Raw genomic sequence first — 15754 nt, 5'->3', positions numbered from 1 at the left:
ATGGGGAAAATATTCGTAATACATTTGCTAGTCAGTGGGTTTCTTAGTTTGCCAGACTGCTATGACAAATACCTCACACTGGTTGACTTAACAACAGGAATTTATTAGCTCACAGTTTCAGAGTCTGTAAGTCCAAAATAAAGGCATTGGCAAGGCTTGCTTTCTCCCCATAGTCTGTAGTGTTCTGGTGCTAGCTTGCAGCAGTCCTTGCAGTTCCCTGGCTTGCATTTCTGTCTCCCATCACATAGCTATCTTCGCTCCTGTGTCTGCTCCTCTGGTTTCTGCTGCCTTCTGGCTTCTACCTGTGTGTCCTTCTCTGATGTCTGGCATCTGGTTTCTGGTTTCTTCTCTTTGTAAGACATCCAGTAATACGGATTAAGACCCACCCTCGGTCAGGTGGGCCATGCCTTAACAGAAAATAACACCTTCAAAAGGCCCTTTTTAACAATAATTTCATACCCATAGGAACATGTATTACAGTTAAGAATGTGTCTTTCATTGGGGCACATTATTCAACCTATCATAATGGGAAAACTTTCTTAAAATCAGAAATAATTAAGAAAAGAAATGTTATTAAAAAAATAAGTAGGGAGATCCAAGTTGGCAGATTAGGAGAGACAGAGCAAAATTCTCCTGCATGAAAAATACTAGGCAAAAGACAGAACATGCTCTAGAATAGTGGTTCCAGGGTTCCACTGGCTGGACATGGTCTTATACATTCACAGTGACTGTGCATTTGGAGAAACCAAGAGACTCCATTTGGAATTTTGTGCGTTTTTGAGGCTGCTGGGGAAACGGCAGCAGGGCTGTGCTGTTGTGGGGAGAAACCTAGAGACAGTGTTTGGAGGTGGGTTAGTTTAAAAATGTGGAAAAATAGAGGAGGGGCAAGATGGCGGCACAGTGATGTGTAGAATTTAGTTGATCCCCTGGAACAACTAATAAAAAACCAGGAACAACTAGTACATAATTTGGAACAACTGCTGGGGGACAACCGTGACCATCCACACATGGTACACCAACCTGGATTGGGTGAAATGGCTGAGCTTGCAGCATAAAATCTGTAAGTCAAAACTGGGGAACCATGCCAGGAGCCCCCTGACCCCAAGGCAGACTGATCTGCAAGTCCTCGCTGTGGGAGAAAGCAGGATTCCCATAGCAAGCGAATATAGCTGAGCCTAGCTCAAACTGAGGTTTTAATTAACAAATGTGGACTGCTTAATACAAGCTACAAACATAGGCAAAAAAAACCCTAACAAGCAGCAAAGTAGCCTGAGGTCACTCCCAGTGGAGAGGAGGTGAGTCTAATAGAAAAAAAAAAATTAAAAAAAGAAGAAAAAATACAGAGGCTTTTAAAGACGACTGACCTTAGAGAGCCAGAAAACGCCTGTGCCCTGGGAAAGGGAGCCCAGAAGACCAGGTGCTTTCTCTATCCAATGGACAAAACTGGGGGGACTGGAAGGGCTCTGAAAGGGGGCTTTCCCTTTTTTTCTTTCTCAACCTGAGTGGCTCAGTAGAGAGAGCCTCAGCCGTTTTCAGTTCGCAGTGCTCTGACCCAGACAGGGGTGGAGTGAACAGAATCAGAGAGACAAAGGAGTAATTCAAATGCAGAAGATAGCTCCCTAGGGGCTCTATCTTCCCTAAGAGGAAGGAGGTGGGGCCCAGCTCTAGTGCTGGCCTTCCATTTAGAATTCAGACCCCAGGGCCTGGGGAAAAACAGTCAAAACAGAAACAACCTAAGTGGAGAATTAAAGGGGCCACACCTCCTTACATCAGTCAGGAGTGATAGCTGACAAGTACCACCTGCTGGGAAAGTTAGGAAAAGCACAGTGGCTAGAGACCTCACAGGAAAGTCTGTCAGTCTTCTAAGACACAACCTCAGGGAAACATGACACTGAATATGGCCCCATTCTGAGACCTGAATCTGGTCCGGTCTGGAAAAATCTCATTGGGGTAACCAATGAAACCAGATGCCTATAAAACAGAAAACTACAAATTACACTAGGAAGAATGAAGATATGGTCCAGTCAACAGAACAAACTTACACCTCAATTAAGATACAGTTGAGATACTGTTTCACTTTAATGAAACAATCAATTAAAGATTTTCAAAGAAATATGCTAAATCAATTCAAAAACCAAGTCAATGAGTTCAGGAAAGATATGGCAAAAGGGATGAAGTATATAATGAAAACACCATGCAAACATATAGTAGAAATTGAAAGTTTGAAAAAACAGCTGAAGAATCTATGGAAATGAAAGGCACAACACAAGAGATGAAAAACACAATAGAGAAATAAAGTAGCAGATTGCAAGAGGCAGAAGAAAACACTCAAGAACTGTAGAACAAGGCACCTGAAATCCTACAAACAAAAGAACAGATAGGGAAAAGAATGGAAAACTATGAGCAATGTCTCAGGGAACTGAATGACAACACGAAGCACACGAATGTACGTGTCATGGGTGTCCCAGAAGGAGAAGAGAAGGGAAAAGGGGCAGAAGCAATAATAGAGGAATTAATCACTGAAAATTCCCATCTCTTATGAAAGACATAAAATTACAGATCCAAGAACTGCAGTGTATCCCAAACAATAGATCTGAACAGACCTATGCCAAGACACTTATTAATCATATTACAAATGTCAAAGACAAAGAGAGACTCCTGAAAGCAGCAAGAGAAAAGTGATCCATCACATACAAAGGAAGCTTGGTAAGACTATGTGTGGATTTCTAAGTAGAAACCATGGAGGCAAGAAGGAAGTGGTGTGGTATATTTAAGATACTGAAAGAGAAAAACCACCCACCAAGAATCCTACATCTGGCAAAACTGTCCTTCATATATGGGGGAGAATTTAAAATATTTTCTGAGAAAAAGACAATGAGAGAGTTTGTGAACAAGATACCTGCTTTGTAGGAAATACTAAAAGAGCACTACAGATGGATAGGAAAAGACAGGACTGAGAGGTTTGGAACACAATTTTTGGTGATGGTAGCACAACAATATATGTACACTGAAAAAAGATAACTGTGAGTGTGGTTGAAAGAGGAATGTTAGGAGCATGTGGGACACCAGAAGGAAAGAGGAAAGATAAAGACTGGGACTATATAACTCAGCGAAACCTAGAGTGCTCAACAATTGTGATAAAATGTACAAACATGTTTTTACATGAGGGAGAAAAATGAGTGTCAACCTTGCAAGGTGTTGAGAATGGGGTGTGTGCTGGTTTGGATGTATTATGTCCCCCAAAATGCCATTATCTTTCATGAAGTCTTGTGTGGGCAGGAAACATATTGGTGTTAATTGGGTTGGAGACTTTTGATAGGATGTTTCCATGGAGATGTGGTCACTCAACTCTGAGCGAGATCTTACATTGGATGGTTTCCATGGAGATGTGGCCCCACCCATTCAGCATGGGCCTTGATTAGTTTACTGGAGCACTGTAAAAGCTCAGACAGAAGGAGCAAGCTTGCTACAGCCAAGAGGGACACTTTGAAGAATGCACAGGAGCTGAGAAAGGAACTGCAGTTTACAGAGACATTTCGGAGATGGCCTTTGAAAGCAGACTGTTGCTCCAGAGAAGCTAAGAAAGGACAAACGCCCCAAGAGCAACTGAGAGTGACATTCTGAAGAGAAGTTGAAGCCTAGAGAGGAACATCCTGGGAAAAAGCCATTTTGAAACCAGAACTTGGAGCAGACACCAGCCACATGCCTTCCCAGCTAACAGAGGTTTTCCAGACACCATTGGCCATCCTCCAGTGAATGTACCCGATTGTTGATGCGTTACCTTGGACACATTATGGCCTTAAGACTGTAACTGTGTAACCAAATAAACCCCCTTTTAAAAAAGCCAAGCCATTTCTGGTGTTTTGCAAAAAGGCAGCATTAGTAAACTAGAACAGGGTGATAATGGGGAAGAGAATACAATCAGTGCAAACTAGAGACTGTAATTAACAGAAACATTGTATTATGCTTCCTTTAATGTAACAAAGACAATACACCAAAGCTAAATGCCTGTAAGAGGGGGATATAAGGGAGGGGTAAGGGACTCTTGGCATTGCTGATGTTGTCTGACTCTATTGTACTTTAGTTTAATTCTATCTTTCCTTTTGTTGCTTTTTAGCTGTTATTTTTTTCTTTCTTTTTCTTTTGTCTCTCTACCTTCTTTGACTCTTCCTCCTTCCTTGTGGAATAAATGGAGATGTCCTTATATAGATAGTGGTGATGGTGGTGAATGCATAAATACATGATTATACAGGGAACCATCGATTATTCAATTAGGATGGAATGTATGGTGGTTGAACCAAACCGTTGTGAAAAAAAAAAAAACAGGTTGATGAAGAAACCTTGAGGGCAATATATTGAGTGAAATAAGTTAGGCACAAAAGGACAAATATTGTATAGTCTCATTGATATGAACTAATTATAATATGTAAAGTCATAGACATGAAATATAAGTTACCAGGACATAGAATGAGGCTAAAAAAGGGGTGCGGTTGCATGTTATGTGCAGAATGTTTAACTAGGTTGAACTTAAGTGTTTGGAAATGGACAGAGGTGGCAGTAGCGCAATATCATTAGAGTAACAGTGCTGAATGGTGTGTGAATGTGGTAGAAGAGGGAAGCTTAGAGTCACGTATGTCACCAGAAGGAAAGTTGGAGGTTAAAATATGGGAATGTATAGAACGGTATATCTTGTGGTGGACAGTGTCTACGATTAACTGTACAAACATTGGAAATCTCTTTCATGAACTGGAGCAAATGTATGACACTATATCTAGGGGTTGGTACTGGAGGGGTATATGAGGAAAGAGTGTACCTATTGCTAACTGTTTACTATAGTTAGTGGTGTTTGGCATTCTTTCATCAACAGTAGCAAATGTACTCTACCAGTACTGTGAGTTAATGGTGGAGTGGCGGTGGTTGGAGGTGTGGGAGGATTTGAGTTTTCTTTCTTCTTTTTGTTTCTTTTCTGGAGTGGTGAGAATGTTCTGAAGATTGAAAAGGTGAAAGTTGATTGTGGTGATGGATGCACGGCTTTGTGATGGTGCCGTGGGTGATTGGTTGTGCACTTGGATGATTGTGTGGTGTGTGAATAGTCTCAGTAGAACTGAATTTTGAAAAAAAAGGGAAAAGGAAAAAAAAATCCAGAAAGCAGCTGGGAATCCAGCAGTGAAAACCACAGTCGAGCATGGTGGGGCGTGTCTTCCACACCCCAGGCACCCACCTCAGTATCTGGCATGGGTCATAACCCTTCACACACCCACAGCCAAGAGCCCCTGAGCCAGGAATGTGGCACTGCAGCAGGTGGAGGACTACAAAAATGGGTAGTCTCCACGCACCATACAGCCATCTTTGCAGTGGGCTGGGAGACTCCCCTTCGTAGTGCCGCAGCCAAGAGCTTCCTTAGGGATTCTGCTTGCCTGTCATGGTGCACAATCCTCCTCCGTGGAAGCCGGCAGAGTTCACAGCCTAGAGGCACCAGTGCCGTATGGAAATGCCAACAGCCCTACACCAATCCCAGGGACTTGTCATCCCAGCAGAGAGGGACTGTAGGGAATCTGAGCTGAAGGGTTAGATGAGTGCTATAGCCCCAGGGTATTCCAGCCACAGTCCCCAGAATGGCTGGGACTACTGGGTCTTAAAGCCATCTTCCCTGCCTAACTGCACAGGGCACACCACCCACCCGAGGGCTGGAGATCATAACCGCACACAGAAAATTGGTGCACTGATTGGACCTCCACAAGAAACTGCTGATAAAATGATTCTGGAAATACATAGCAACAGATTAGATGAAGTAGAGGAATGAATAAGCAAACCTGAAGAAAGTGTTTTGGAGAGTTAAAGCACAAAAGAAAAAATGTAGAAAAAAATCAAAAAATTTGAAATGGATCTCAGAGATATGATGGACAATATGAAGCACACAAATGTAAGAATCATAGGTTTTCCAGAAGGGGAAGAGAAGGGTAAAGGTCTAGGAATGGTATTCAAAGACATTGGGGAAATCTTCCCAACCCTTCTAAATGACATGAATATGCAAATTATAGATGCCCACTGAACTCCAAACAGAATAAATCCAAATAAACCCACTGTGAGACATATTCTGATCAGATTGTCAAATGCTGAAGAGAAGGAGCTAGTTCTTAAAGTAGCAAGAGAGAAGCAATTCACCACATACAAGGGAAACAACATAAGACTAAGTAGTGACTAGCAGCCACCATGGAGGGCAGAAGGCAGTGGTATGACATATTTAAAATTCTGAAAGAGAAAAATTGCCAGCCAAGAATTCTTTATCCAGCAAAGCTCTCCTTCAAATTTGAGGGAGAACTTAAAATCTTCACAGACAAATAAATGCTGAGAATTTGCTAACAAGAGACCTGCCCCACAGGAAGTACAAAAGAGAGCCCCACCAGGAGAGGAAAAAAAGAAAGGAGAGAGAGGTCTGGAGAAGGGCTCAGAACTAAAGAGTTTTAGTAAGGGTACATTAAAGGAAATAAAGAGAAAGCAGGAAAAAAAATATATCTGACAAATAAAAACCAAAGGATATGATGGCTGATTCAAGAACTGCCTTCACAGTAATAACATTGAATGTGAATGGATTAAACTCCCCAAATAAAAGGTATAGATTGGCAGAATGGATTTAAAATATGAAGCATCAATATGTTGCTTACAAGAGACTCATCTTAGACCCAGAGACACAAAGAAATTGAAAGTGAAAGGATGGAAAAAAATATTGCATGCAAGCTACAGCCAAAAGAAAGCAGGAGTAGCAATATTAATCTCAGATAAAATAGACTTTAAATGCAAGGATGTCAAAAGAGACAACGAAGGTCACTTTATATTAATAAAAGGGCTAATTCTACAAGATGAAATAACAATCATAAATGTCTATGCACACAATTACAGTGCACCAAACATGAGACACACATTGGCAAAACTGAAGGAAGCAATAGATTCTTCCACAATAATTGTGGGAGACTTCGATACATCACTCTCTCCTATAAATAGGTCAACCAGACAGAAGACCAATAAGGAAAATGAAAACCTAAACAATGTGATAAATGAATTTGACTTAACAGCCACATATAGAGCATTACATCCCAAATCACCAGGATACACATACTTCTCTAGTGTACTTTCTCCAGAATAGATCCTATGCTGGGACATAAAACAAGCCTCAATAAATTTAAAAAGATTGAAATTATTCAAAGCACATTCTCTGATCACAATGGAATACAATTAGAAGTCAATAACCATCAAAGATTTAGGACATTCATAAATACCCGGAGGTTAAAGAACACACTCCTAAACAATCAGTGGGTTAAAGGAGAAATACCAGGAGAAATTGAAAATGAGAGCACAACATATCAAAACTTATGGGATGCAGTGAAGGTGGTATTATGGGGGAAATTTATAGCTCTAAATGCATACATCAAAAAGGAAAAAAGAGCTAAAATCAAAGAACTAATGGAACAACTGAAGAAGCTAGAAAATGAACAGCAAACTAATCCTCAACCAAATAGAGGAAAAGGAATAACAAGGATTAAAGCAGAAATAAATGACATAGAGAAAAAAACAATAGAATAAATGAAACCAAAATTCAGTTCATTAGAAGATCAACAAGATTGACAAGACCTTAGCTAGACTGACAAAACCAAAATGAGAGAAGACCGAAATAGGCAAAATAATAAATGAGAGGTAACATTACTGCGGTTCCCGAAGAAATTTAAAAAATTATGAGGATTCTATGAACAGTTGTATGCCAACAAACTGGATAATTTAGAGGAAATGGACAGTTTCCTGGAAACACATGAACAACCTACACTGACCAGAGAAGAAATGGAAGACCTCAGCAAACCATTCACAAGCAAAACAATCCAGTCAGTCTTCAAAAAGCTTCCCACAAATAAATAAATGCCCAGGGCCAGATGGCTTCACAGGGAAATTCTACCAAACTTTCCAAAAAGAACTGAGACCAATCTTAGTTAAACTCTTTCAAAAAATAGAAGAAAATGGAACACTACCTATTCAATTATGAAACTAACATAAAACTCTAATAACAAAACCAGGTGTAAAGATGCTACAAGAAAGGAAAACTACAGGCTAATCTCACTCATGAATATAGACACAGAAGTTCTCAACAAAATTCTTGTGATTGAATCCAAAGACACATTAAAAAAGTCATACACCATGAGCAAGTGGGGTTCATTCCAGGCTTACAAGGATGGTTCAACATAAGAAAATCAATCAATGTAATACAACACATTAACAAATGAAAAGGGAAAAATTAAATGGTCATCTCAATAGATGCTGAAAAAGCATTCGACAAAATCCAGCATCCTTTTTCTGATAAAAACATTTCAAAAAGTAGGAATTGAAGGAAGCTTCCTCAGTATGATAAAGGACATATATGAAAAACCGACAGCCAGCATAGTACTCAATGGTGAGAGACTGAAAGCCTTCCCTCTAAGATTAGGATGAGACAAGGGTGCCCGGTGTCACCACTGTTATTCAACATTGTGCTAGAAGTGCTAGCCAGGCATCCAAATTGGAAAGGAAGATGTAAAACTGTTATTATGCAGATGATATGATCTTATTTTTGAAAAACCCTGATAAATCAACGACACAGCTCCTTGAGTTAGTAAGCAAATTTAGCAAAGTAGCAAGATACAAGATTAATGCACATAAGTCAGTGGTGTTCCTGTACACTTTGAAATGACCTAACTGAAGAGACTCTCGAAAAAGATTCCATTCTCATTAGCAACTAAAAAAATCAAGTACCTAGGAATAATCTTAACCAAGGATGTAAAAGATCCATACATAGAAAATTATATAACTTTACTAAAAGAAATAGAAAGGAAAGGGATGGAAAAATATTCTGTGTTCATGGATACGAAGTCTAAATGTCGTTAAAATGTCAGTTCTATACAAACTCATCTACAGATTCAGTGCAATTCTAATCAAAATTCCAACAACCTACTTTGCAGACTTGGAAAAGCTAGTTTTCAAATTTATTTGGAGGGGAAATACATATGCCTTGAGTTGCTAAAAACATTCTAAAAAAGACAACGAAGTGGGAGGACTTACACTTCCTGACTTTGAAGCTTATTATAAAGCCACAGTAGTCAAAACAGCATGGTACTGGCACAAAGATAGACATATTGACCAATGGAATTGAATTGAAAATTCAGAGATAAACCCCCAGATTTACAGTTGACTGATCTTTGATAAGGTCCCCAAAACCACTGATCTGGGAAATAACAGTCTCCTCAACAAATAGGGCTGGGAGAGTTGGATGTCCCTATCCAAAAGAATGAAAGAAGACTCCTACCTTACCCTACACAAAAATTAACTCTTTGTGGATTAAAGACCTCAATATATTAGGAAGTTGTTTCTTAGACCTTACACCCAAATCACAAGCAACGAAAGAAAAAATAGCTAAATGGGAATTCCTCAAAATTAAAAGCTTCTGTAACTCAAAGGAATTTGTTGAAAAAGTGAAGAGGCAGCCAACTCAATGGGAAAAGAATATTTGGAAACCATGTATCTGACAAAAGACTGATATCTTGCATATATAAAGAAGTCCTACAACTCAACAAAGAGTACAAACGGCAATTATAAAATGGGCAAACGATATGAAAAGATATTTCACTGAAGAGGAAATACAAATGGCTAAAAAACACTTGAAAAAATGTTCATCTTCACTAGCTATTAGGGAGATGCAAATTAAGACCACGAGATACCATCTCACACTGATTAGAAGGGCTGCCATTAAATAAACAGGAAACTACAAATGCTGGAGAGGATATGGAGAAATTTGAACTGTTATTCATTGCTGGTGGGATTGTATCATGGTACAGACAGTCTGGAGGTTCCTTAGAAAACTAGATATTGAGTTACCCTGTGATCCTGCAATATCACTTCTTGGTATATATCCAGAAGATGTGAAAGCAGTGACACGAACAGATATTTGCACACCGATTTTCATAGCTGCATTATTTACGGTTGCCAAGAGATGGAAACAATCCAAATGTCCTTCAAAAGATGAGTGGATAAACAAAATGTGGTTATATACACACGATGGGATAGTATACGGCATTAAAAAGGAACAAGGTTGTGAAACGTGACAACATGGATGAACCTTGAAGACATAGTGCTAAGTGAAATAAGCCAGACACAAAAAGAGAGATATTGTGTGTTACCACTAATGTGAACTCTGTGAAAAATGTAAAATAAATATTTTATATTGTAGAATGTAGGGGACCTAGAGATAGACAGCAACTAGTGAAGGGGGAATGATAATCTAATAAAAACAGATAAGCTTTTGAGGGTAATCTCAATGTTATGGGAATGCTCAGGAATGATTATGGTTTGCAAATTTTCTTGGGTATGGTTGGAACACGTTGGAAGCAGTGTTATTTTAGGTTATTTGTTTTCTTATTACTTTGTTTTGTTAGGGTTTGTTAATTTTCTTGGGGTTTGGTAAGGACATGTTTGAAGCAATGCAGTTATTTTAGGCTATTTTTTTTCTTATTCCTTTGTTTGCATTTGTTTGAATTGCTTTTTTTATTTTTTGGTAAAGTAAAAAGAAAGCTATTTCATTTTTAAAAAATTAGCTTCAATGTAGATATTTTAGGTTATTTGGTTTTTCTTATGCCTTTGATTATGATTTGCTAATTTTCTTGGGGTATGGTAGGAACATGTTGGAAGCAAAGCAGTTATTTTAGGTTGTTTGTTTTTCTTAATCCTTTGCTTTGTTTTCTTTGAAATGTTGTGGGGGTTTTTTGTTTGTTGTTTTTTAATTTTTCAATAAATAAAGTTAAAAAAATAAGTAAAGACACTTCACTGGAAAAGAAATACAGATGAACATAAACACATGAAAATAAAAATGCTTGACCCATTCATAAAGGAAAAAAATGAAATAAAACACATTCAGATACCATGTTCCAATATCAGATTACTTAGGATTTACAAAATTTGCATACTTGTGTTGGCAATGGTGTAAGGATGGATCTAGTCAGTTTCAAATACTGGAAGTGAGAGTGTATGTTGTTTTGTGTGGGGAATGGAATCTTTGGAGGAGAACCTACTAAAATATTAAGTGCACATTCTTTTCATTCTAGTAGTCCTCCTAGAATTTTCCCTATAGATACACTCTCCCAAGTAAGAAAGATGAAAAGGATGTTCCTCACTTCCACATTGTTGATATTTTTTGCTCTTATACTATGTAGTTAAGATTATTTGCTGCATGTATCTTCCCCTCACCTCCTGCTAGGCCACTTTCCCCATGCCTTTGATCAAAACCTGCCTTCTGTGCGTTTTCACCTTCTTTGTCTTTACCTTTGCTGTCCCTTCTTGTGAAGTCCTCACTCCTCTTTTCCTCCCTAATAAAATCCTATTACTTTCAAGGTCTAGCTCAAATATCACTGCCTCTCTGAAGTCTTCCCCAATATTAAGACAGAATTAATCCTTCCTAACATATATTCACAGTATTTCCCTCATCCTGATAAGTCTTTGTGACATATTACTATCCTCGGTATTTATTTTCATGTTTGGGATAGAAAATGCATTCAGTAAATGTTTGTTAAGCTGTTCAGAATTAACAGCATAGCCATTGTCATATTAAAATTATTTGTATAAATATACATCTCTGTATTATGAAGCACCTGAAAAATCAAAGATAACATTTTTTTTAATTTTTTAACTTTACTTATCAAAATATTTTTTAAAAAACCATTTCAAACAGAAGAAAACAAAGGTATAAAGAAAAACGAATAACTAAAATAACTACATTGCTTCCAAAAAATATGGAACACTTCACGAATTTGCATGTCATCCTTGCTCAGAGGCCATGCTAATCTTCTCTATATCGTTCCAGTTTTAGTATATGTGCTGCCAAAGTGAGCACCATTATTGTTTTTTTTTATTCAGTTTTATTGAGACATATTCACATACCATACAATCCATGGCGTGCAATCAACTGTTGACAGTGCCATCATACAGTTGTGCATTCATCACCCCAATCTATTTTCCTTGCACCAGAAAGAATCAGAATCAGAATAAAAAATAAAAATAAAAAAAAGAACACCTAGATCACCCTCCCTATCCCACACTATTTTTCATTTAGTTTTTGTCCCCATTTAACTACTCATCCATCCATACACTGGATAAAGGGAGTGCGATCCACAGGGTATTCACAATCAATCTGTCACCCCTTGTAAGCTACATTGTTATACAATCGTCTTCAAGAGCGAAGGCTACTGGGTTGGAGTTTGGTAGTTTCAGGTATTTACTTCTAGCTATTCCAATTCATTAAAACCTAAAAAGTATTATCTATATAGTGTGTAAGAATGTCCACCGGAGTGACCTCTTGACTCCATTTGAAATCTCTCAGCCATGAAGCTTTATGTCATTTCATTTCGCATCTCCCTTTCGGTCAAGAAGATGTTCTCAATCCCACAATGCCAGGTCCAGATTCATCCCTGGGAGTCATATCCTGCATTGCCAGGGAAATTTACACCCCTGCGAGTCAGGTCCCATGTAGTGGGGAGGGTGGCAAGATCACCTGCCAAGGTGGCTTAGTTAGAGAGAGATGGCCGTATCTGAGCAACAAAGAGGCACTCGGGGAGACTCTTAGGCACAATTATAAGCAGGTTAAGCCTCTCCTTGCAGCAACAAGCTTCATAGGGGCCAGCCCCAAGATAGAGGGCTCAGCACATCAAGCTATCGGTCCCCAATGTTTGTGAGAACATCCGCAGCAATCCAGGTGAGGAAGTCCAACACCTCTGCATTCTCCCCAAGCTCTTCAGGGGAGGGGCCCGAATATATTTCTTTATTCTCCACCCAAATTACTTTAGAATGTGTTGCTATTCATTCTAATCTATTCAGACCTACCATAGCTCACTTCTTATTCAAAGTTCCATGTAACTCTAATGTTTGAACAAACTGACTGTAGAAGTTATAATGTTAAGAAAATACAGATCCTATACCAAATAAACATCTCTTCCCTTGGTCTCACATGGAAGTTGAAGTTTGAACACAGTCAGTTTCAACCTTTACCCTTTGGCCCCATTTGCTCTAGTCTTAAACAGATCTGCTTTATTCATATCTCTAATTGAAGTCTGGGCTCTCTTTCAGCTTTTTTTTTTTTTTAACAATTGCTGTATGCGTTAATACTGATATTCGTATCTGTCAAGCTCTAGCTCTGAGTTTCAGATGTAACACAGATACCCAATGTTCCAGAGACCAATCAGGTTATACATTAAGGGATCAACATCTCAGAGTTTGGTGATAGCCATTACAATTCAGGGATAGATTTGACTGCTATAAGAGCATACAATCTAGGGACCATTGCAATAATCATTTCCCTGTTTGGCTGTGCTCTAAGATTCAATTCTGAGTTTGCACATTGTAGTTAGTCCCTATTAGCACCATAGTTAGTCCATATTGGCACCATTATTGTTTTTAATATAACTTATTTTTTAATGTATCTCCTTTTTTAAATCATAAAAATAATATGTAGGAGAGGCGGGGCAAGATGGCGGACTGGTGAGCTGTATGTTTTAGTTACTCCTCCAGGAAAGTAGGTAGAAAGCCAGGAACTGCGTGGACTGGACACCACAGAGCAATCTGACTTTGGGCATACTTCATACAACACTCATGAAAACGTGGAACTGCTGAGATCAGCGAAATCTGTAAGTTTTTGCGGCCAGGGGACCCGCGCCCCTCCCTGCCAGGCTCAGTCCCGTGGGAGGAGGGGCTGTCAGCTCCAGGAAGGAGAAGGGAGAACTGCAGTGGCAGCCCTTATCGGAAACTCATTCTACTGATCCAAACTCCAACCATAGATAGACTGAGACCAGACACCAGAGAATCTGACAGCAGCCAGCCCAGCAGAGAGGAGACAGGCATAGAAAAAAAACAACACGAAAAACTCCAAAATAAAAGCAGAGGATTTTTGGAGTTCTGGTGAACATAGAAAGGGGAAGGGCAGAGCTCAGGCCCTGAGGCGCATATGCAAATCCCGAAGAAAAGCTAATATCTCTGCCCTGTGGACCTTTCCTTAATGGCCCTGGTTGCTTTGTCTCTTAGCATTTCAATAACCCATTAGATCTCTGAGGAGGGCCCTTTTTTCCTAATCCTTTTTTCTTTTTCTAAAACAATTACTCTAAGAAGCCCAATACAGAAAGCTTCAAAGACTTGCTATTTGGGCAGGTCAAGACAAGAGCAAAACTAAGAGAGCTCTGAGACAAAAGGCAATAATCCAGTGGCTAAGAAAACTCACTAAACACCACAACTTCCCAAGAAAAGGGGGGTGTCCGCTCACAGCCATCATCCTGGTGGACAGGAAACACTCCTGCCCATCGCCAGCCCCATAGCCCAGAGCTGCCCCAGACAACCCAGTGTGACAGAAGTGCTTCAAATAACAGGGACACACCACAAAACTGGGCGTGGACATTAGCCTTCCCTGCAACCTCAGCTGATTGTCCCAGAGTTGGGAAGGTGGAGCAGTGTGAATTAACAAAGCCCCATTCAGCCATCATTTCAGCAGACTGGGAGCCTCCCTACACAGCCCAGCAGCCCAGAACTGCCCTGGGGGGACAGCACTCAACTGTGACATAGCACAGTCATCCCTCACCAGAGGACCCAGGGTGCACAGCCTGGAAGAGGGGCCCGCTTGCAAGTCTCAGGAGCCATACGCCAATACCAAGGACTTGTGGGTCAGTGGCAGAGACAAACTGTGGCAGGACTGAACTGAAGGATTAGACTATTGCAGCAGCTTTACAACTCTAGGATCATCAGAGAGATTTGATTGTTAGGGCCACCCCCCCTCCCTGACTGCCCAGAAACACGCCCCATATACAGGGCAGGCAACACCAACTACACATGCAAGCTTGGTACACCAATTGGACCCCACAAGACTCACTCCCCCACTCACCAAAAAGGCTAAGCAGGGGAGAACTGGCTTGTGGAGAACAGGTGGCTCGTGGACGCCACCTGCTGGTTAGTTAGAGAAAGTGTACTCCACGAAGCTGTAGATCTGATAAATTAGAGATAAGGACTTCAATTGGTCTACAAATCCTAAAAGAACCCTATCAAGTTCAGCAAATGCCACGAGGCCAAAAACAACAGAAAATTATAAAGCATATGAAAAAACCAGACGATATGGATAACCCAAGCCCAAGCACCCAAATCAAAAGACCAGAAGAGACACAGCACCTAGAGCAGCTACTCAAAGAACTAAAGATGAACAATGAGACCATAGTATGGGATACAAAGGAAATCAAGAAGACCCTAGAAGAGCATAAAGAAGACATTGCAAGACTAAATAAAAAAATGGATATATCTTATGGAAATTAAAGAAACTGTTGACCAAATTAAAAAGATTCTGGACACTCATAGTACAAGACTAGAGGAAGTTGAACAATGAATCAGTGACCTGGAAGATGACACAATGGAAAATGAAAGCATAAAAGAAAGAATGGGGAAAAAAATTGAAAAAATCGAAATGGACCTCAGGGATATGATAGATAATATGAAACGTCCGAATATAAGACTCATTGGTGTCCCAGAAGGGGAAGAAAAGAGTAAAGGTCTAGGAAGAGTATTCAAAGAAATTGTTGGGGAAAACTTCCCAAATCTTCTTAACAACATAAATACACAAATCATAAATGCTCAGCGAACTCCAAATAGAATAAATCCAAATAAACCCACTCCGAGATATATTCTGATCACACTGTCAAACACAGAAGAGAAGGAGCAA

General features: G+C 39.7%; 1 protein-coding gene and 1 non-coding gene across 3 annotated transcripts in view; one reads left to right on the top strand and one right to left on the bottom strand.

Annotated features, from left to right (window-relative positions):
• The window catches only part of MAN1A2 (mannosidase alpha class 1A member 2), a 377203-nt gene that overhangs the window by 327486 nt on the left and 33963 nt on the right, over positions 1 to 15754 (top strand). The window lies entirely within an intron of this gene.
• On the bottom strand, positions 11796 to 11902 carry LOC119528427. Its single transcript, XR_005215725.1, has one exon. It is a non-coding gene; the product is annotated as a U6 spliceosomal RNA (small nuclear RNA).

Source organism: Choloepus didactylus, chromosome 2, assembly GCF_015220235.1.
Source record: "Choloepus didactylus isolate mChoDid1 chromosome 2, mChoDid1.pri, whole genome shotgun sequence".
NCBI classification, from domain to species: domain Eukaryota; kingdom Metazoa; phylum Chordata; class Mammalia; order Pilosa; family Megalonychidae; genus Choloepus; species Choloepus didactylus.
The sequence above is the reverse complement of the archived record's forward strand: the minus strand, read 5'-3'. Positions and strand labels throughout refer to the sequence as shown.